Below are 22,809 nucleotides of genomic sequence, written 5' to 3' on the forward strand. Positions count from 1 at the left end.
CTAGAGAAGAAATTAACACAGGACAGAGAGTAGAAAGCAAAAGTAATTACACTGGAGGTAAATGGAGTATATAGTTTAATTAAAAGACAAAGATTGTTAGGATTAAAAAAAACAACACCCAACTATATTCTGCTTACAAGAAACACACTTAAATACAGAAAGGTTGAGAGTAAAAGGACGGAATCAGATACATGGCAAACACTAACCAAAAGAAAGCTGATGCAGGTACATTAAGACCAAACAAAGAAGACAAAATAGTCAAAGAAGGCAAGAAGCATTATTAGAGATAAAGCAGTCATTTCATAATGGCAAAAGGTTCAATTCATCTGGAAGATAGAAAAATTTTGTATTTGTGTGCATCTCAATGTAGTCTCAATGTTTCTAAACCAAAACTGAATTATAAAAAAGAAACAGATAAATCAATAGCCATCATAGGAGATTTTAATATATCTCTCTTAGTAAACTGATAGAACAAGCAGACAAAAAATCAGTACAGATATAGGTGACTGAATAATGCAATAAATAAACTTGATCTAGTGAACATATAAATAATACTATATAATACATATAAAGAATACATTATCTATATATACCCTACATATAAAGCTTATCCAATAATTTCATTTTAAAGCAAACACAAAATACTAAAAAGGAACCACAAGAAAGCCTCCCGGTATTTCAGAAAAACTGAAATTATACTTAGAATGTTCTTTAAATGCACCACAATTAAGCTAGAAATCATTAACAAAAAGGTAACTAGAAAATGTCCATATATTGGAAATGAAACAGACTTCTAAATAACCTGTAAGTCAAAGAAGAGAGCACAATGGAAGTTAAAATGATTTTGAAATGAAATGATAAAAGAAAATATAGCATATAAAACATGTAAGATGCAACTAAAGCTGTGGTTACAGGTAATTTTATAGCCTCAAAATGTATATATTAGAAAAAAATGAGTGAAAAATCAATGCTCTAAGCACCCATTTCAAGAATTTAATGAAATACTACCCAATAATAAAAAGAAATGAACTAGACATAAAAATATGGATGAATTCCAAACACATTATGCTCAATGAAAGCTACATACTGTATGATTCCATTTATAAAACATTCCAGAAAAGGCAAAACTGACAGTTATCTGATAAACAAATCTGCTTACCCTATTACCCAGCAATTCTACTCCTAGATATTTTTCCCAAGAGAAAAGAGTGCATTTGTTCACCAAGACATGTACAAGAATGTTCACAGCAGTTTTATTCATCATATCTCCAAGCTAAAAACAACCCAAATATCCATCAACATAAGAATGGATAAATTGTGGAATACTCACTCACACAATGGAGGAGCAGGGAGACCTCAAACTGTATATAAATTCCCCTCAAATCCTTGACTAACACTTAAATTGCACATGCTCAGGGTGAGACTAGGAAATGCAGCAAAAGCAACAGTTGGAAGGTTGGAAAGCTTAGCGGATGTTCTCAGGATACACAGTGTTGGGAATACAGAGTTTGGAATTCAAGGTCTGGTAAACACCACAGGCTTCCCACTGAAATTGAGAAGGGCTATATACCTTAGGAATGAGGACTAAGTCACAGGACTAAGGGCAAAACCAAAATAGATCCACCAGAAAAAAGTCCAAAATTAAGCCTCCACAAAGTCAGGTGATTCATCAGTAATTTAACTGTCTGCTAGAATAGAACTCCACACTCTTAAGAGGAGGGTAACGGAATCCAAAGTCTCTACAATATTTTACCACAATATACAGAATAGGAAAAAAAAAAAAAAATCAGTAGACAGGGTGAATGGTAAAACTACAAACAAACTCTGAACTCTTTTTCCCAGGAGTTAGTATGGTCATTTTTTGGTATTTAAAATATATTTCATAACTCTAATAATAGTTAAGTTTATAACTTATAATAAAATATACTAACATATAATATAAATTTATAATATAAAATTATAAATTTATAAAATTTCTAATAATTCCAAAGCTATTTTAGATGTATTATAGGATTGAGAAAGTGTGTAAATATGTTGATGTTACCGGGAGCCAGGGTTCTCAAACATTTCCAAAATACGTTAGTGTAAGTGCATTTGCTCATTTGTGTATGAATATATGTGTGTATACATATATATATACACACATGTCTATTTTTGTGTATGTACACAGTATAAGCTATACACATGTATATATTTCCTAGCTCTGTTGGCTGAAAGGACCCAGATGACATCTCAATAGCAATGAGCACACCTAGTACCCAAATCTTGGTTTCTAAAATCATTCCCCACTAAGGGGAAGCAACACTCCTCAGAAAAATGGCTATGGATTCCACAGCTGAGGCGTAAAAGGACAAGATGAGCCCAGAACACGCTGTTATGCAAAAGAGTAAGGAAGTGCACAGGAATGAATGAATGAATGAGTAAAAGAGTCAGCTCAAAAGAGCTCCTATAGGCCAAACATGGGACAGTTTGAGCACCAAAATAAGGACAGTAATATATTATAAATCATTGAAAAATTCGTAGAATCCATGAGACCATAGCAATAATAAATAGATACATTTAAAAAGAAAGAAATGAGGGAGAAGGGAGGGCTCCTGCTAAAAGTGGAATGCCAAGTGCCAACTGGTCAGTATGATGGGAATGTTAGAGCTGGAAAATCATCACAGTAGAGTTTGCAACCATCACAGAAAAGACTAGTTCGGGCAAAAATCATTAATAGGTGCTAAATTTAGGATACAAATGTTGATAAGGAATAAGATATTTACATAGTCTGAAAGTAGCAACAGAAAAAAAAAGCAACTGTACATTGGAGGAATCAGACAACACCTTCACTGGACAGTCAAAAATAATGCCACAAATGAGAGGCAGGTAACACTGTGTGTCCAAATTGATATTCTGAGCACAAATTGCCTTAGACAGCATTCATATAACCTGAATCTAATCATGAAGACCTGGCATTTGAGAGTTATTATCTTGCGTTCCTGACTATTCATCCCCTTTTAGGGTTTCTGATACAGGGCTATCTCATGCTAGTTCTTTATTGCCAACATTAAATTTATTTGCTTACTGCTGGAGAAGAATAAAATGATTTCATCCTTCTCTGATGGTTCATCCAGTACTAGCCGACAAAGGTAAGGAAGAGATGAAGAGGTCTGTTGTCAGGAGAAATAACATCAATGTTCTACTTATTTAATAGTAAGACCTCTGAAAACCTCGATTTTAGAAAATAGTAGAAATGGCCAAAGATCTGAAAGTGACAAGTCCTCTGAGCCAAACAAAAGTTGTAACCACAAACCTAAACACCACCCCTGCCCCCGACCCCACCAGGGTGGAGTCCCTTTTAGACACAGAACGAACAGAACTTACTTTTATATAAAAGTCTAGAAGAGATTGCCTAAAGGATGTCGGTTTTTCATAATAAGAGGCCAGCAGCTACTGCTGATGTCTTAGTGATAGAACACAAGATCTTTAGGAAGAAGAGCTCATGAAGAAGATGAAAGGCTGGTAAAGGAGTCTGGAAAGGGCCAGGGTACTGTGAAAGCTAAAAGACTGAAGCATCTTCAGAAAGTGGGGTCCTCTGGGCTGTCATCACCCACAGAGAACTCAAGGGACACGAAGACTGGGCAAAGGTCAGAGTCTGCAATAAGTTACAATGGTGCCAGACAAGCCTCTTAGCTGTGCACACCTGGGAAGTTACTTAACCTCTCTCCAGGTAATCTCACCTGTATGGTGGTAACTAGAATACTTACTTCACAGGCTTGGGTGAGTGTGATACTTTCCTGTGAGTTGAAGAGAAATACTGGCTGGTAAGGTGTGTGCGTCCAGACAGAAGTAGCAAATTAGTTCAATAATGCATGATATATGCCAACAGCATGGGGCCCACACTCCTCAACACGCCATTTTCTGGGTGAGTACTTGTTTTTTAGAAATAAAATCCACATACTAGGTTGTCAACTTGTAACTAGTCACCGTGTTTCATTATTTTTTGTTCCTTATACATATACATCTATATATTCTTTAGTATGCTTTATTGTACTATGTTTAAAATGCTTCGGAATAACTCTTAAAACTTACAGAATGAGAGAAACAGACACCAACCTCTCCTAAACTCATCTCCTCCCTCCCCACCCTCCATTCCCAGGGTCCCCAAAGGAAAAACTGCTACTCTCCTACTACCAAACGGAACACAGTTAGAGAATACACTCTGCTTTCCTCCGCCTCACAGCCTTTACAGTACTGTAGTTAAACAGTATCTATCAGGAATGATCCACGATGAGAAGAGGTACATCTGACCACTGCAGGTTAGAACGAATTGCAAGGGCACTTCTGGTTTCTGCTCCAACGTGTAAAAAGCCTGGAAGTCGTCACTCCCTTACTTACAACAAGAAACAAGCTAAACAAACTGAAAAACAACTCTTAGATTCATCAGAGAATTAAGTTCACAGGCTGATGTGGAAAATCAGAGTTTGCCAGGAGCAGAGACTGATGCTGGAGCCATGGCTGCCAGGAACCCAAACGGTAACTGAGGCTTTGCTGGAGGCTCAGTGTGGACCAGCTTGAGAGTTAAAAACAACAGGCGGCTCACATTTTCATGAGTTTTATCTGTAGGAGGCATCCTCGCCACCAGGTTTTTATTGTTAGGAATGGAGAAAATTCCTCTGGGGCTTCTGGCAGGGGGAGGGAGAAAACGACCATTTTGAAATCTGCTCGAAGTTGTTCTGTTCTTGTTTTGTTCTGTGTAAGGAAGGCTGGCCCTCCAGGGAAACACTTTTCATCAGCTTTATCTGATCTGGGGAAAGACAACTAGCTACCTGCAGCCCCTCTAGCCTCCCTGTCTCAAGTAAGGGGAGGGGAAAAAAGGCTAAGAAATTCTTCCGAAGGTCATATCCCAGATACTGTGGCCCACTGTAAAAACCAAAAATACCCAACAAAACAAAACAATGGAGATTTAAACGTGAGATTATAGAATGGTCCCCTTCTCCAATACTTTACCACCACATCACCCATCAACAGGACTCCAGGATAATAACAGTGGATTATAACTGACACTCCATTTAGAAGGATTTTCAAAAGAAACCCAAAGACAACAGCGGAGACAAAGACAATGGAGAAAGGACAGTCCTTTCAACAAAGGATGCTAAACAACTAGACATCCACTTGCAATGAATCTAGACACTGATCTTATACTTTTCACAAAAAGCAACTGAAAATGGAGCATACACCTAAATGTAAAATGCAAAACTATAAAACTTTTAGAAGATAACACCAGAGAAAATACACATGACTTTGGTTTAGCAATGAGTTTTTAGATATAATGCCAAGCATGATCCATGAAAGAAAAAAAACTGGTTAAGTTGGACTTCATTAAAATTACAAACTTACGCTCTACAAAAACACTGCTAATAGAATGAAAAGACAAGCCACAGATTGGGAGAAAATATTTGCAACACACATATCTGATAAAGGACTTGTATCCAAAATACATGTAAAAAATATATAAAGGCTGCTTAAAGCTCAACCATAAGAAAGCAAACTCAGTTAAAATGTAAGATATACAGGGCTTCCCTGGTGGCACAGTGGTTGAGAATCTGCCTGCTAATGCAGGGGACACGGGTTCGAGCCCTGGTCTGGGAGGATCCCATATGCCGCGGAGCAACTAGGCCCGTGAGCCACAACTACTGAGCCTGCGTGTCTGGAGGCTGTACTCCGCAACAAGAGAGGCCGCGATAGTGAGAGGCCCGCGCACTGCGATGAAGAGTGGCCCCCACTTGCCACAACTAGAGAAAGCCCTTGCACAGAAACGAACACCCAACACAGCAAAAATTAATTAATTAATTAATTAACTCCTACCTCCAACATCTTAAAAAAAAAAACTATAGAAAAAAAAGAAAAATGTAAGATATACAGATGGCCAATAAGCATATGAAAAGACGATCCATATCATATGATTAGGGAACTGAAAATTAAAACAACAAGATACCACCATACACCTATCAGAATGGCTATAATCCAGAAAACTGACAACACCAAATGCTGAAGTGGAGCAAGAGGAACTCTCATTCATTACGGGTGGGAATGCAAAATGGATGGTATAGTCACTTCTCAAGATAGTCTGGCAGTTTCTTACAAAGGTAAACAGTCTTATTTGATCTAGCAATTGTGCTCCTAGGTGTTTACCCAAATGACTAGAAATATTATACCTATGGAAAAACCTGTACAGTATATGAATGCCTATAGCATCTTTATTTATATTGCCAAACCCTGGAAACAACCCAGATGAGTGGATAAACAAACTGTGGTACATCTGTACAACTGAATATTAACCAGGGATTAAAAAGAAACCAGCTATTAAACCACAAAAAGACATGAAGGGAGTTTAAAGGTATGTCATTTAGTGAAAGAAGTCAGTCTGAAAAGGCTGCATAGTACACAATTCCAACTAAATGACATTCTGGAGAAGGCAAAACTATAAAAACAGTAAAAAGATCGGTGACTGCCAAGGACTGGTGGGGGAGGGTGGCTGTTTATACATTTGTCAACCTCATAGAACCCCAATATAAACTATGATCTTTAGTTAATAATAATGTACCAATACTGGTTCATCATTTGTAACAAATGTACCACACCAATGCAAGATGTTAAAAACAGGGGAAATAGTGAGTGGGGGAGAGAGTGTGTGTGAGAACTGTATGAGATCTATTCAATTTTGTATAAACCTAAAACTGCTCTAAAAACTAAAGTCTATTAATAAAAAATAAATTCACAGCAGTCATCTGGAACCTGCAGTGATTAGGAACCAGCACACTGCTTGGAGGAACACACACGTAGTGTCTGAACGTTTCTGGCAGTTACACATGGAAGAGAACTTGATCTTCTGATTCCGTTACCTATGTGACCCCCAGTGCCTGCCTGGAACACACCGGCCTTAAAAGTCTGGTTGTTAATGAATATACTGAACACACAAATGAAAGGGTGACTGCAGTGAAGCATGGAAGTTCAGTGATTGCAGGAGAAGAAAACCAGCAAAAGCTGGACCTATCAGAAAGTGGCATCTGTAGTGTTTGATTTTATCGGTATGAATATATTGATTACAGAAATGCCTATAGGAAAAGTGAGTTTTGTGAAACCCAAATGCCTGTTCCCTAACGTGTGAGCGCTGGGCATCCATCTGCAGCCACAGCAGAGCCGGCTGGCTCCAGGTGGGGCTGTTTCCATCCTCAGGGCTCCAGGAGCAAGTTCCTGTCATCTTTTGTTTCCTATCACCAAGATTTAGTAACACTGAGGTCCAGTCTCAGAGGCTTCTGAGTCACAAACAAGATAATTAAAAAAAAAAAAAAAAAAAGAGACATATTTGTTTATAAAATTTTCATTTTGCCAAGCAAGAAGCTACAATCCCAGACTCTGTGGGTTCAGTGCTGGACACCTGGCAACCCGAGTTGTGAGGATTAAGTGCCTAACAAGTGGAATGTGCTAAGAGCAAGACACACACTAGACACTTAGTGTTTGATTCCTTCCAGCTTCCTGATAAAAAGTGGGAGAGGAAGGGAGAGACGAGGGAGAAGGGAGGAAGCTGGCATAAACTACTTATTTTGGAAGTTTAGCAATAGAAGAAAAGTGAATTAAGAAGGTAGCTAGAAAAAGAAACATTAAAACATTTTTTCTTTTTTAAGAAACATTTTCTTTTTCTAAATAAGGTCTGAAAAAGGAAAAAATGGAAACTAATAAACCCCATATGACTGACACACTGAATTAAATTTAAGCTTATGTAAGAATGCTTTTAAAAATAAAATATTACTATTATCCCAACAACAGGACTTAAATCTCAATGGGAATTATCACTAGAAAACCTTCTGGATATTTTAAAATCAAGTCTTTTCAGTTAGGTATAGAGCAAATGCAATCCCACAATATCAGCTATCTAGTCTTCTCAATACCTAAGGTAATACCTAGTAGAGATGTCCTCTCAGAAAATTATAACCAAGTATTATGTCAAGGAGGGTGGAGATTCGGGGCTTAGGTGATAATTCTGTCATTAGATTGATTCAGGAAGCAAACTGAATGTTTATTATCCACTTCATTTTTGATTAGCAATTAAACTAATTTAGCCTACCTGCTACACATAAGTGCTGTCAAGTTAAAGTACAGGATTTGCAATGAAAATATTTCCCAAGTTGGATTTTAATGTACTACTCTTATTTTAGCTAAAAGAATAATGTGAATTTGTTCAAGTGTATCAATTATATCACACAAATAATTTATCAATTTTGCATCCATATACAGATTATAAGTTGTCTTCTTTACATGTGAATGTAAAATACAGCATTAAAAGATTAAAAGTTTTCTATAAGTTATTACATCAAGTGAGGTAAATTAACATTAATTATTTATTCTCCTTTTTCATTGATTAGTAGTTTAAGGTTAAAATACAACCATTTTGATGCCAACAAAAATGACAGCAGGTGCGCATTATCAATAATGAATGAAGCTGACAACCAGTTAGTCTCATGGAATCACTAATTAACTGCACGCATTTTCACTGAAGCTTGAAAAATGCTACATCTGAAAAAATTTTAAGTTCTTTAAAATTATTAAAACAGGACCCCAAATGCAAAGATGAGGACAATACACAGGTAGAGGAGGCACTAAGAGACAGTTTCCGTCCAGTATTACTGAGTAAAACCATATTAAATTTTCAAGTGAAGAAATTTTTCAAAAGACTATGGTTTTTTGTTGTTTTCTTTTAAGGCAACCAGTTCTAATTAGGCAAGTTTAAAAACACAAAATAAAACTGGGCTACCGCTCCCAACTTTTGGATGGAAAGCCATTAATCTAAAACCATACTCCCCATGTGGATGTTGGTCAGTCCTATTATGACGTGAATTTAAGGGAGATTCCAGAAAATCCAGAATCCATTTCCTTATATCTCTTACTCCGAAGGGACAACTGAGCAAACAGGATAACTTGGTGCTTTCACAGTTCAAAAGTATTCCTCACCTTCTTCTCCTTCAGACAGGAAGATGACAACTGTATGATCCTCACGGACAGCTTACAGGTGTCAAGTCCTTGCCTCATGCCAAGCACAGTGCGAGCTGCCTTACAGAAATGGCCTCATTTAGTCTTCACAGCCCAAGAAGAAGTAGCTCTATTACCTCACGGTACAGAAGGGGAAGCTGAGACTTTGAGAGGTTAGATGATTTTTCCCCAAATTACACAAGTACTAAAGGTGGTGGGGCTGGAATTTGAACTCATGTCCGACCCAGAGTCTGTGCTCTTAACTACTTTGCATCCTCACTCAAATATGCAAAAGGAATCAGATTTTCCCTACCGGGTACCCTAGGACAGAATGATGCCCAGTACGTGTGAATTACAGGGACAGGCATGTGTACCCAACATCCACCAGGACACTTTAATTATTAGGGCTGTTTTAAAATGGAATAGGCTACCTCTGCGGGGTGGGGGGCAGTATCACAGAGGCACGGACGCACCGGGTGAGGGCTGGCCTGGTCGCTTGAAGCCATTTCAGCTCAATGTTTGGTTTGTGCAGGAAGTAAAACCAAAGTAGTAGGACTGAATCCCCAAGGCAGCCCATGACAATCAGCCTCCCCACACCTGTCACAGCCCAGACACACCACACACACAGGCCCTAACTCAAAGTCAAACAGAGTGGTCGATGGCCACCTTGCCTGATGCACCTAAACTTTTGAAACAAACTAATAAAATGCTTTAGGAAAGGAACTAGGGAGGCATAAAAAGATGACGATCCACTGCAAAGGGCAGAGAACCCCACAGCCTCCAGTACAGCTACACTGGGGAAGAGTGCTCAGAAAAGGGCTGGGCTGCCAGCCCGACTGGCACGTTCCTGTGGCTGTGAGGCTTTATGTGGGGTGGGGAGGGCTGGTCCCTGCATCCCTGGTTCATCTGTATGATGGACATGTAAACAAACAGCCCCCGATATGACCTGGCGAGAATCAAATGAGAACACAGAGGTGAAGCATCTGACTCGCTGTGATGCTTATAACTGTTGGTTTCCTTGCGACTGAGGGAAGCCACAGGGCACACTGCGCGAGCGAAAGAGGGCCTGTCTTGCCCACAGGGATAAAAAGCTACTCGTTCAATGAACTCCGGACCCACGTTTCCAGCTGCTGCCTCAACATTTCCGCTTGGTCTAACAGGCATCCCAAACCTAAGACATCTACGAACAAACCCTGACCCCTCATCCACCACACCCCCTCACAGCTAGTGGCCAGTGCACAGCAAGCCCACTGCCTCTTCCTTCAATCCCAGGCCGACCCAGCGTTCTGGCTCACCTGCACTGGGACAACAGCCTCCCAGCCCGTGTCCCTGCTCCCACCCTTCTACAGCCTATTCTTTGAGCAGAGCCAGGAAGAACCTTGCCACTCCGGAGTCCAAAGCCCTCAGAAGCCCCTCACCCTCACCTCAGGTCAAAAGGCAACGTTCTTACCATGACCCACAAGGCCCCACGGGGCCTGGTCCCACCCGCGCAGCCCACCTCCAGCCCTCATCCCCTCCCTCCCCCCATCCTGAACTGCACCTCAACCGACCGGCTTCCCAACTGGGACCCAAGCTCACCAGGCCTCAGGAACGCTGCACTTGCCGGCCTCCACGGAACGGTCTCCTGGGACATCCGCTCTCCCTCCTGACTGCACGTCCCTGAACGCCCCACCCAAACCAGCTGCGCTCACCCCTTTCCTCCATCTGTGGCCCCTCGCCTCATTACTGCCTGGCAAATTAGACCTGTTTACCACCCACTAGAATGCAAGTTCCCAAGAGCAGGGACTTCCGTGTATTGATTTACCCCTAAGTGATCAGAACAACGCCTAGCAGAGATGCTCACTGAATGGAGCATACTGTTACTTAAATGAGGAAAGAAAAACTACTGTAATCCCTTGATTACTGAATATTTGGTTTTATGTGCTTTTCAGAAAACCATAGAAGGACTTTTCTGTTTAGTTAAAGGACAATTTTTCACAAGAGCAAAGAAGAACAAACCCTGTACTCATCCCGCTACCACAATGCTCACCCTCCTCCCCAGCACTGGGACTCCACCTCCGTGCCAACAGAGGAAAAGTTAAAGAAGTGAAATGTAGGCAGCCATCAAAATGATGAGTAAATGGATTACTTATGAATTCAAAGAAATATGTGTGGAATGTTAAGTTAAAAAAGCAGTGCCCCCTCAATGTTCACAGCAGCACTCTTTACAATGGCCAAGACATGGAAACAACCTAAGTGTCCATCGACAGATGAATGGATAAAGAAGATGTGGTATATATCAAGATATACAATGGAATATTACTCCACCATAAAAAAAAAGGAATGAAACAATGCCATTTGCAGCAACATGGATGAACCTAGAGATTATCACACTAAGTTAAGGAAGTCACACAAATATCATAGGATATCACTTATATGTAGAATCTTAAAAAAATGATACAAATGAATTTATTTAAAAAACAGAAATAAGACTACTGACATAGAAAACAAATTTATGGTTACCAAAGGGGAAAGCAGGGAGAGGGATAAACTAGTAGTCTGGGATTAGCAGATACAAACTACTATATATAAAATATAGGTACTACTGTATATAGCACACGAAACTATATTCAATATCTTGTAATAAACTATAATGGAAAAGAATCTGAAAAAGAATATATATATATGACTGAATCACTTTGCTGTACACCACAAACTAATGCAACATTATAAATCAACTATACTTTGATTTAAAAAAAAAAAAAAGCAGTGCCCAAGATAGTTTATATAGACACGGGTTTTAATTATTTTAAAACAGACATTTTAAAATAATAAGGAAAGAAACTCTTTCTTAGGTTCAGTTTTCAGTAAAAGTATTAATTTTTTAAATATTTGAAGTGTATTTTAATACTCATTATAAAACAAGTTCTAAACTTCCTAGAGGATTCATAAGTTGTTTTAAAATATTAATACGAAGTGGAAAGTTGGGCAGGATTGAGTACAGAATAAAAGTTAGATAATATTAAAACATTTATTCATATATATATGAAGAGAAAAAAGAAACCTTAGTATGTCACAAGTTTCTACTGTTATAAAAATGGAAGCTGCTATCAGCTATGGCTTTGAGTTATAAATACCCGAGACATATACACATATCAGTTTCACTGCACTCAAGAGTTACAGGAATAGACTTATTCTGGACACTAAGAGTCCAGTTTTTAGTTGTAAAGAGCGTGCCATTTAATTTGCCTTTTTAGTCATCTCATAATTTTTTATCTTTGAACTCATGTTCCTAAAATATTAGTCAGCTTTTAATAATGCAAAACCTTTTAGTCCTAATAATACTCTTACTTCAATTTGAAATGAGACATACAAACACAGAATCTGTAGCCTATCACTCAAAGTAATAAGGCTCCAAATCTAACCTACACTCATGACCCTCTCCATGAACCCTGAATCCCAGGCAAACTGAAATATCCCCTGTCCCTTCCACCTGCTCCCTCCACCAGAAACCACCCCCTTCCTACTCAGGATTACAGCACCCCCTGACTCAGTCTGCCTCGACCTCCTCCACCTGCATGTGGGTGTGATTGCCTCCTCCCATGAAGTCCTGTAGCCTTTGTACCTTTTACTCTTGCACTGGGTCCTGTATTAAAGGTATGTATGTATATATTCTCATAATCTCCCTTACTAAGCTGTAGATACCCTGAAGGTGGGGACCAAGTTTATTAATGCTGTAAATGACAGTCATGGTTTCAAGAAAGCCCAGAAAAACCTGATTCATAGAGTTAGAATGCAAGAGCTCAACACCTTTACCTGATACACTCATTTAGTCCATCAACAAACATTTCTAAGCTCATCCTAGAGCTTACTTCTCACTGAAAGTTTCACTTAGCAGGGCAGTGGTGGCACATTTGTTTTAACTGCTGCCATCTCCCCCTCTGGAACCTCCCTAGAGCAGACACTGCTAAAGGACCATCAGGATACCTCCCCCAGCCTCAGAATCCTTCTTGAGACATTGCTGCAAGCACAGCTATTCATAGCTCCTTTGCAGGTTTTATAGGAGGACTTGTCCCAAGGCCATTTTCTATACTGAACCAAATGCCAGCTTCCTGTCACTTCCTCCCACTGGATTTCAGGAACAATACACGAGCGACTACACCCTTCTGTTGCACACCCTGTCTTCCAGATTTTAAAGACTACTTTTGTAATTTGTTCCCTGTGTAGAAATCCAACTTTTGTGGGGTCCTCTTTAAGGAGTACAAAATCACAAATTCAAAATTAAGTACAAGGTTTTAAAAGATGTCGTGAAACTGAGAGGCCTTAAAGCTTAAACTCGGAGTCTGTGGGAAACCCTGCACTCGCCATGGAATCAACCAACTGGAATTTAAACCCCAGCTTCACTCCTAACCACTTGTGTGAAGTTAGACAAGTTATTTAACCTAAGTTTTCGTTTTCTTGTTTATAAAATGGGAATGATATCTCCTTCCTCAGAGGACTGCTGTGAGAATTACATGAGACTCTTGAATTTTGTATTTCCATTAACGCCAACAAAATTCATTAAAGTTTTTTTTATATTGAAGTATAATTAACATATCATATTGTATTAGTTTCAGGTGTACAAAATGATACAATGTTTGTATACACTGCAAAACAATCACCACAAGAAGTCGTTACCACCTGTTACCATGCGTTACCAAAACATTTTGTGTGTGTGTGATGAGAATTTTTAAGTTATACTCTCTTGGCAACTTTCAAATATGCACTACAATATTATCGACTATAGTCATCATGCTGTACATTACATCCCAATGACTTACTTATTTTATAACTGGAAGTGTGCACCTCAAAATTCATTTACTGTGTAATTCATTCTGAGTCGGACAGAGCCAACTAAAACCCTTCACAGGGGCTGGGAAATGTGTACCACTAGCCTCTTGAATCATTACAGTGTCTATTATATTGTTTTTAGTACGAATTAATTAGGATATCCCATATATTGGGGACTTCTCAGAAGTGGCATACTTATTTTTGAGGGGGTTTTTTGGTGGTAGAATACACATAACCTAAATTTACCAATAGTGACATTTAGTACATTCACAATGCTGTACAACCATCAACACTATCCAGTTCAAAAATTTCACTACCTGAAAAGGAAACCCTGTACCCATCAAGTAGTTATTCCCCATTCTCCCCTCTCCCCAGCCCCCGGCAACCACCAATCTGCTTTTTGTCTCTTACGAATTTGCTCTAGAACTTTTGTATGAATGGAATCTTACAGTATGTGGCCTTTTAATCTGGCTTCTGTCACTTGGCATGTTTTCAAGGTTCATCCATGTTGTAGCATGTGTCAGTACTTCATTCTTTATGACTGAATAACACCCTACAGTATGGATATACTATATTTTGTTTAGCAGTTCATCAGCTGCTGGACATTTGGGTTGTTTCCACCTTGTGCCTGCTGGGAATAATGCTAAGATTTTGTATGGGCATTTCTCTTGAGGCGACATCTAAGGAATGGAATTGCCGGGTCATAAGGTAAACTGTATTTTGAGGAACTGACAGACTCTTTTCAATGCAGCTACTCCATTTTACATTCCCACCAGCAATGCACAAGGGTTCCCGTTTCTCTACATCTCTGCCAACACATGCTATCATCTCTTTAATTACAGCTGCTGCGGGGTGTGAAGTGGTATCTCATTGTGGTTATGATGTGCAAATCCCTAATGGCTAATGGTGTTGACCAGCTTTTCATGTGCTCCTTTGTCATCCTTACTTTTTCTTTTTTCCTTCAATTGAGGGATAGCTGATTTACACTGGCATCCTTCCTTTTAATAATTTTGTTAAGGCATCCAGACCAGGAAAGAGTACCTGACGAAGTGCATTTACTTCCACGTGGCTGAAGACCAAAAACATTCAGAACCCCACGAGCGCTAACAAATCTACCATGTCCCCCCCGCCAAGGCTGTCATTCTCTTCCGCAGCATGCCCGTGTGCTTGGGAACATGTGGCTGGCAGGGTCAAGGCAGGCCTCACCGCACCACGATTCTAACTACACCTGTCTCCGCCGTGTCCCTCTCCCTTTAACTTCGCTGTCCTCCCCCCTCAACCTACTGCAGGGGCCATACCCTTTGCTGTGTCTGGTGCCTCTGACCAGAGCCACTCTTTCTTGCTGTGAAGTCCCTTCCCCTATTTGTGTGTTAGAACTTTGTATTTTTGTTTGACTCCTAATTTCAGGCCCAGCAAAGCACCATGAATAGAGTAAGACACCCGCGGGCATTTGTGAGAGGATGTGGGTAGCTCTCGCGAATGACGACAGAGGCGGTCACGAGGCAGAGCCCCCAGCCCCTGCCTCGTGGAGGCCTGGACAGTTGCTGTGGCCCCCCTGACCGCTGTTCTTTGGCCACGGCTGAGAGCCTGAGAATAAGGAGTCCTATCATCTCCCCAACCGGAGTCGACAGGACACATGATATCCTTTGAGGAGAAAAAGACCAATTTAAATAATTGTGAAAACTGGGTCTAAACAAGATAATTTTCCCTTCACACACTTCAAAATTCAAAGATTTAAGAGAACGGGCAAGTATCATAAAGTGCATTGAAAAATAGGTAATAACATTCAGGATGTGCCCATCATGCCGTCAGGAAGCATTAAATGTTAAAATGACTCATCTTGATTTGACATCTTAGCTTTTATACCTGTAGTTTTTACTAATTATAATACATCATCTGCACATATGGTTACTTCAAAGCTGGGAGAAGGAATGCTTTTCTTATAATAACTTCTGTAGGGAGGTACAATTTACAACACAGAACATCCTCTCACAGTTTTAGAAATTTATATATACTTATACCAATATGCCTAGATGATATATGGACTTATATGGTATGTGCTTATATAGATGTTATAAATTATACATTTATAAATTATAAGCCTATCTTTCTCTACAGTTAGATCTTTTTTTTGCTCCCAAAGAGGAGCAAATGAAAATTGAAATGGCAAGTCATTTGCAAAGTTGGAATAAATGGTCATGTAATCAATGCTCCTAATACAAAATACAAACTCTTGATTATATCTGATAAAAACACAAAATACAGAATCATACTCACATGATGAATCAGTTTCAGACTATATGATGGTTCACTATTTAACACAACCTTTTATCTGCTGAACTATAATGGACAGGACAATCTGACTGCCATAAAATAAATCATATCAGAAAAAGCCCATCTTTTCGACATGTAGAAAATTAAATCAGCGTAACAGGCCACGCAGCTGGTAGACTACCTGGGCTCAAATTAACCAGCCGTTAACCAGCTGGGTGACTTCGGCAAGTTATTTAACTCTCTTTGAACCCCAGTTTCCTCATCTGTAAAATGAAAATAATAATAACAATAGTACCCACACTTCAGAGAGCTATCACGATGAGTACCGGAGTTAATATGCATACGTCAGGTACAATGTTAAGCAAATAAAATAAATTCCCTACTAACTGTTTCCTATTTTTGCGGAAAGGATTTTAATCTCTTTAAAGTGAGCCTCACCTGCAACTAAAAGATAAATGGTTTTGGTCAATAACAACTGCTTTGACTCAACTTAGCTCTCTCATTGACTCTGGCATGAATTCTTTTATTTTATCTAGACCTCAGGAATCTATCTACGATATTTCTGTGAATGAATAACATTAAAAAAATATTTCAGGTATTTTTTTCTGCTCTTATTTTTAAGACCCAAGACTGTCAGGTTGGATTTTGAGTGTCAACAAGACAAAACTGTAATAAATATATTTTTTTAGTTGCATGATCAATAAACATTCTATCAATAACAAAAGAAAACTTATGATTTTCTAGGTTTCCTGATGGTGAGGAGATAAAATCCTCTGTTTTGTGATCAATTTAAGAAACTGGCCCAAACAATTTAAAAGATGATTCAAAATAATGTGGGCTTCCCTGGTGGCGCAGTGGTTAAGAATCCACCTGCCAATGCAGGGGACACGGGTTCAAGCCCTGGTTCGAGAAGATCCCACATGCCGCGGAGCAGCTAAGCCCGTGTGCCACAATTACTGAGCCTGTGCTCTAGAGCCTGTGTGCAACAACTACTGAGCCCGCGTGCTGCAACTACTGAAGCCCGTGCACCTAGAGCTCGTGCTCCGCAACAGGAGAAGCCACCACAGTGAGAAGCCAACGCACCGCAAGGAAGAGTAGCCCCCGCTCGATGCAACTAAAGAAAGCCCGGGCGCCACAACGAAGACCCAATGCAGCCATACATACATGCATAAATAATGTAATAGCTGGCTGAATTGGAACATAATAACATAGTCTAAATTTATGTAATGCTGAGGTCCTTACCCCTTACAGGAAATTTGTCAATTCCCTGAAGAAAGTCCCCTGTTATTCCTTGAGAAATAAGTGAGAACAAGCTTTATTTTTCTATGGTTTAAAGATGAAAAAACTGGTTCAAAGTTTCTTTTGAATATTTTGCCAAAATATTTTCCCCTGACCATTTCTGTTTTCCCTTTCCACCATTTCCATATTTCCTAAGTCTTAAAAAATAAACGTCATTTGATTTAGGAAGCTTTAGACAAATTTCAGTTTCCTCTTTTAAATGAGCACTGTTCCTTGAGTTGAACTGTGTATCTGTGATAAGGATTTATGTGCACGGCTACAGGTACACACCCTGACGATCTGAGTCACATGAATTATTATTCATATGACTTACTATTTAACAAACACAGTGGATTAAAATATTTTACCTGCCAAATCCTGACTACAGAGCTCTGGTCTTTGGCTTTGCATTTGTCTGTTCGTTTGTTTCTCCCAACAGGGCAAGGCGGTTTCGCCCCAGAGCTGCTTACACGCTGTGGTTATTGGGATCATGCTGTTAATGTGTGTTAAACCCAAGCACTTAGTAACAGACTACAGGAATGATCCCGGAAAGTATAGTCTTAAACCCAAGCACTTAGATCGCACATGGGAAGGAGCTGCTTTTGCTTTGGAGAAAAGGATATCAAATCCCTCACACAATGGCTCCGTCCTGAGTGACTTAAGCAACTGGATGACCCTAAAGGCCTTCTGCTGTCAAGTAAGGGCCTGCAAGGGGCCGGGTTGAACAGTTCAGGTCTCTGTTGCAACCGCTTAGCTCTGCCACTGTAGCTGCAGACAACACATGAACAAGTGGGCACGGCTGTGTCCCAATAAAATTTTAGTTTCAAGTCGGTGCTGGCCAGCCCCTTGGTTCTTGTTTGCTCAGTTAAGGTACAACTGATAAAAGGTGATGCTTTAACAAAGCGGATCTGAAGGCTACTTCAAAATATATGCTAATTCTTACTGTAATCTTCTAGTGGTTCAGCCCATTTAGCATAAAAATGACTAAAATTTGGCAATTCTCTTGAGTCAGTAAAATTTTTCTATTACTTTCAATTATAGTTGAGAAAAAGCAATGACACGTTTCCTCAATATTCTCTATAATAGGAGAACAGACTCTATTCATAAAGGACCTTTTATTTTCAAGAGAAAACCATTAGGAATGACTCTTGGGAGAAGGCTGTGTATCTAGCCTATTTATAGAACATTAAAACCTGCCATTATTTAAGTTTTAGGTAATCAGAATAGCTTACAAATTTAAGACATTTAAAGATATTTTCCATAAAGTCTGAGTCACTTTCCCTGCAAAACTGGCAGAATACCTTTGTTAGTATGGATATGACAGAAAATAAAGGAGCATTTCATTTGCACATTCTAAATATTTTACAAGAATTTTATCAAATGGTAAGTCATATTCCATCAACTATTTTTATTTTCTAATAATTAAACATATTTAAATGAGAGAAGCTCCACCATTGCTTGGCATTTCTACATTTCATTTCTTGGTGACTTCCAATGGCAAAACTTTTACACCTCCATAGGTGACCCCAACATGGAAGAGAACAATGAGATGACAATAAAACCCATACAGAAATATTTCCACATGAATGAGAATCAAGAGGCACCATAAAACATCAGCAGAATTAGACTGTCAAGAACTTCAAACTGGGACTTCCCTGGTGGCACGTTGGTTAAGAATGCCTGCCAATGCAGGCGACATGGGTTCGAGCCCTGGACCTGGAAGATCCCACATGCCACGGAGCAACTAAGCCCACGTGCCACAACTACTGAGCCTGCGCTCTAGAGCCCGTGAGCCACAACTACCGAGCCCGCATGCCACTACTACTGCAGCCTGTGCACCTAGAGCCTGTGCTCCGCAACAAAGAGAAGCCACTGCAATGAGAAGCCCGCACACCACAACAAAGAGTAGCCCCCACTCGCCACAACTAGAGAAAGCCCACGCACAGCAATGAAGACCCAATGCAGCCAATAAATAAATAAATAAATAGATAGATAAAGAAAGAACTTCAAACTGCATTGATAATAAAAAGAATCAAAAGAGAAAAACAAAACTTTATTAAAAGTTGATTGGCGAACTCAATAATAAAAAGACAAATAACCCAAGTAAAAATGGGCAAAGGATCTGAATAGACATTTCTCTAAAGATGATATGTAATGACCAGTAAGAACATGAAAAGATACTCAACATTAACCACTAGGGAAATGTAAATCAAAACTCAAATGAGGTAGTACCTCACACTCACTAGGATGGCTATAACCAAAAAGACAGACAATAACAAGTGTTGGCAGGGACTTAAAGAAGTTGGAACCCTCGTACACTGCTGGTGGGAATGTAAAATGGTGCATTTGCTTTGAAAAACACTCTGGCAGTTCCTCAAAGGGTTAAATTTAGAGTTAACATATGAGCCACCAATTCTACTCCTAAGTATATACCCAAGAGACAGAAAAATGTATATACACACAAAATTTGTACACGAATGTTCATAGCAGCAGTATGTTTTAATAGCTAAAAGGTAGAAGCAACCTAAATATCTATCAACTGATAAAACAGATAAACAAAATGTGGTATATCTATACAATAGGATATTATCCATCCATAAAAAGAAAGGAAGTACTGCTACATGTTACAATGTGAAGGACCCTTGAAATCATTGTGCTAAGTGAAAGAAACCAGTGACAAAAGATCACATATTGTATGATTCCATTTATGTGAAGAGTCCAGCAAAACCAACTCTATAGGAGACAAGATATATTAATGGTTAAATATGACTGGAGTTGGGGGTGAATGGGAGGTGACTGCTAATGGGTATGTGATTTCTTTTTGGAGTGAGGAAAATATTCTAAAGTTGACTGTGGTGATAATTTAAAACTTTGTGAATATACTAAAAACCACTGAACTATACACTTTAAATGGGGCAATTGTACTATATGTTAATCAGATCTCAATAAAGCTATTATTAAAATGATAAAAATTAATTCACAGATTTCAAAAGAACTAAATATAACTTATAGTAATGAAAAAGAATGACAAATTGAAATCTCAACAGAAATAAAAAATAGAAAATAAAAAAATTTAAAAAGCCATTTACAATAGGACAAAAATGTCATAAGTATCTAAAAATGCACGTATAAAAATGTGCAAGACTTCTACAATGAAAATTACAAAATAGTGCTAACAGAAATTAAAGAAGTCCCAAGTAAAAGGATATACCATCTTCATGGATTAGAAGATTGAGTCAGTTCTCTCTAAATTCATCTATAGATTCAATCTATAGTCAAAAATCCGAGATTTTTTTTTTTAGTGAGAATTGACAAGCTGATGCTAAAGAACGTGTAGATGCGGAAGTCCTATAATAGCTAAGACGATCTTGAATAAAATCTACTTACTTTACTTGATATCTCCTACTAGATATCAAGATTTATCATTAAGTTACAGTAATTAAGACAGTGTGGTGTTGCTGCAAGGACTGGAAATACAGCACACAGACAGCAAAGTGTGTAGGTGTGTTGCCTCCTTGTTTCCCAGTGACAAACCCATGTGATGTGTTACAAATATGAATAATTGAAAGAGGAAGTGCAGCAAAGACATTAAAAGTGGTAACAATGACTGTAAATGGAATTACAGAAGAAATACCTGCCTGTGGGAACGTCAACACTGCTACTGTTTGAGAGACCCTGGATGTACAGCCACAAGAATGGAGTGAAGCCCAGAATCATCAACATAATTGAGGAAAGCGTTTGTGGTGAAAAGGATGAAGGTGTTTCAGAGAAAGTGATACCAGCCAAAAAAACTTCACATTAAAGGAACTCTCAAGGCTATCTCACAACGTTGAAATCACCGAGGATAAAATGCTGGAAGCTGATCCAAGCTTAGAGAGGAGCATGACAATTTGCGAAAGCATATTGTATCTTAAGTTATACAAGAAGGCGACAAGAGTTGTTGAAACAACTCGAGTTTTTTACAAATAAATAAAAATGCTTTAACTATCAGTGTTTCTAATGCTTTAAAGTACTGTGTACTAAATAAATATCAGTTTTATTTTTTCCATTTCCTTACACATTTATAACTGAAAGTGAGAGAGTTTTTAATGTTTCTGGCAAACATTTTTAAAGGTCACAGGACAATCATAATTTTCCCCATTGATTATTAAGATGGTTTTTCATGGTTTTAACTTGTATGGTCATCTTTGTGGTCCTACCTGAATTTAAAATTAATGAGTTAAATGTATCATTTCAGAAATTAGAAAAAGAGCAGAATAATCCCAAAGATAGTACAAGGAAGAAAACAAGGGTAAGAGTAGAGATTAATGAAATAGAAAATGAAGATACAATGGAAAGAACTGAAATAATTTGTTCTTGAATAATCAAGCAAAAATGTATATTCTTACAAACATATCACCTACTTTATGGAAGAGAATAATGTCAATGAAAAAAATTGGTATGATTTTTGAGTTCTCAAATACTTGTGAACATATGAAGCGGCAACAGAGAGGCATCTTTCTGGTCTGTGAAACTTTAGAAAACACAAGGCACATTATCTCATTTCATCTTCAAACAACCCAGAACGTGTTGCCGTCCTCTCCCTTAGTCCTGCCAACCACTCATGAGGTGACGTGTTGCCCAGGGTGGTGTAAGTTGACAGCGGCACTATAACAACACAAGCTTCACTGAGCATCTCTCAGGTGTTGGGCAGTCTCAGGGGAAAATACAATCTGGCCTGGCCTCCCTGTCCTGGGTCACAGGATCGTTCCAAGCAGCACCAATGCCACCTACCATCCTCTCGCAGAGGTCACGACCTCCACAGCCCTTGCTCTGCCTTGCTTGGCTGCAGAGCACATGGCTGAGGACACAGGACCCAATGTGGTTGCCCATGGAGGTTATCTCACCACCATGCAGAAGGCTGTGACTGCCAAGTTTACCCTTATGGTCTACCAGTCTCCCCAGGGAAATGCGGGGTGAGCATCCACCCTGCAGACCTCAGAGGAAACATCTATCCACGAGGCTCCTGAGGATGAGAAGAGGCAACACACGAAGGACCCGGCACACAACACGCACTTAGTGAGACCTGAGTTTCTATGTGAAGCACAGCTGTACAAAAGTCAAGCAATATGTGTAAGAAGGCATACATATGTAAGTAAAACTTCTGTTAGTTCCATCTTCCTCAACCCTGTAACACCTGGTGTTTATGGTCAGGACCCTAGTGAAGCCACCATTTCCGAGGGGGCCAGTGAGCTCCAATCACCACACCTGCCATCCCCTCTCCAGTCTCCGGCTGCTCTGACACCAACGATTCCCTCCCATCTCCTTCTTGAAAAGGTCCCTGTCGTGGGGTTACTGTTTTCTTCCTCTTCAGCAACCCGTGATTGGCTGCCTCTTTCCTTTCCCTTTGCCTCAGTGAAGTGCAGTAAGTGCAGAGGTGAAGATCTCAGATCCTCA

General features: G+C 39.3%; 1 protein-coding gene across 2 annotated transcripts in view; it reads right to left on the minus strand.

Moving 5' to 3' along the window:
* Positions 1 to 22,809, minus strand: part of BAIAP2L1 (BAR/IMD domain containing adaptor protein 2 like 1) — an 85,293-nt gene that overhangs the window by 31,275 nt on the left and 31,209 nt on the right. The gene's annotated exons all lie outside the window — the stretch shown is intronic.

The sequence above is a fragment of the Mesoplodon mirus genome (assembly GCF_964341445.2).
Source record: "Mesoplodon mirus genome assembly, chromosome: 15".
Classification (NCBI taxonomy): domain Eukaryota; kingdom Metazoa; phylum Chordata; class Mammalia; order Artiodactyla; family Ziphiidae; genus Mesoplodon; species Mesoplodon mirus.